This window comes from Crocuta crocuta, unplaced genomic scaffold (assembly GCF_008692635.1).
Source record: "Crocuta crocuta isolate KB4526 unplaced genomic scaffold, BGI_CrCroc_1.0 scaffold271, whole genome shotgun sequence".
NCBI lineage: Eukaryota > Metazoa > Chordata > Mammalia > Carnivora > Hyaenidae > Crocuta > Crocuta crocuta.
In genome coordinates this window covers 2,578,852-2,580,418 of record NW_027527824.1, presented here as the reverse complement: position 1 = coordinate 2,580,418, position 1,567 = coordinate 2,578,852, and the positions used below count along the sequence as shown (strand labels likewise).

At 46.1% G+C, this 1,567-nt stretch overlaps 1 protein-coding gene across 1 annotated transcript in view; it reads left to right on the top strand.

Annotated features, from left to right (window-relative positions):
- Positions 1-1,567, top strand: part of SORL1 (sortilin related receptor 1) — a 174,234-nt gene that overhangs the window by 110,380 nt on the left and 62,287 nt on the right. The gene's annotated exons all lie outside the window — the stretch shown is intronic.

Sequence of the window (1,567 nt, the reverse complement as noted above, 5' to 3'; positions counted from 1 at the left end):
TTTTCCTCTACTTTGTTGGGTTATTGAAAATGCTGCGGGGAAGAATAAAATCCACCAGATACATACAGATGTCCCTGCTCAGGGTCTGAGGCCCAGGGTACTTCATTCCTCATTGGGAGTCCTCTCTTTGCCTCCTTCTGCCTCTTTTTTAAAAAACAAATTAAGTTTTTTACTTACTTTAAGATAGAGAGAGAAAGAGCAAGTGTGGAGGGGCAAAGAGAGAGAGAAGAGGGAGTGAGAATCCCAAGCAGGCTCTGCACTGTTGGCGCAGAGCCCAGTGTGGGCCTCCAACTCATGAACCGTGAGATCAGCACCTGAGCTGAAGTCAGACGCTTAACCAGCTAAGCCACTCAGGCGCCCCAAGCCTGTTTTTTTAAATGCTTATTTATTTTTGAGGGGTGGAGGGGAAGAGGCAGAAAGAGAGGGAGACAGAAGATCTGAAGCAGGCTCCATGCTGACAGTGGTCAGCCCGACTTGGGGCTTGATCCCATGAACTGTGAGATTATGACCTGAGCTGAAGTCAGACGCTCATCCGACTGAACCACCCAGGTGCCCCCTCCTTCTGCCTCTTCCTCGCTCCCCTCATCCATCTCCTACATCTGGGTTCTAAACTTCTCCTGCTTCCTGTAAGTTGGACCAAACCTGACTTGGAGAAAGGACCGGTTGGATCCTCCACAGCTCATCTGAGCTCACCATCAGCCCTTCCTCACGCCCTGCCCCATCTTCCCAACACCAGCCCAGAAATGTCCAGAATGCTCAGAATGACGTTGCAGAGGGCGTAAATCTTTACCTCATGCCATGACCAACTGGCTGTAGCAGCCTGATCCTCTTTCTTTGAACATGAATACATAGGTTCTAAAATTTTTCCTCCGAAAAACTGTTTTCATTTTTCTTTCCTAATTTATACCCTTACCACCTCTGCAGTCTCAGCCCCAGTCAGTGAGGGGAACTTCTGGAAAGGGACCCTGCCAGGAAGCATCTGAACCCCTGCTTTTTTCATTCCCAAGGTTACATTTGCTCAGTAATCATGACCTCCCTCCTCACAGCAGTCTCTTAGTCCTGGGCAGGGGAACACACAAAGTGGCCTTGGCGTTGTTCTTCCACAAGAAATATCAATGGAGGGGCGCCTGGATGGCTCATTTGGTTAAGCGTCCGACTCTTGGTTTCAGCTCAGGTCATGATGTCACAATTTGTGAGTTCGAGCCCCGCATCGGGCTCTGCGCTCATAGCATGGAACCTGATTGGGATTCTCTCTCTCCCTCTCTCTGTCTCTCTGTCTGACTCTACCTTCTTCATTCCCTCTCTCTAAAAATAAGTAAATACACTTAAAAAAAATAAATATAAATGGAAAAAAGACGACCCTTCCCTTCTTAGACACAGGAGATTCTCTTTCAGGCTCTCAACATCCTCTTAAAGCTGTTTTATTTATTTATTTATTTATTTTATTTTATTTTTTTAATTTTTTATTAATTTTTTTTTTTACAAATAGTTTATTTTTAAATTAGTTTCCACATAACACTCAGTGCTCATCCCCACAAGTGTCCTCCTCCATGCCCACCCCCCCTCC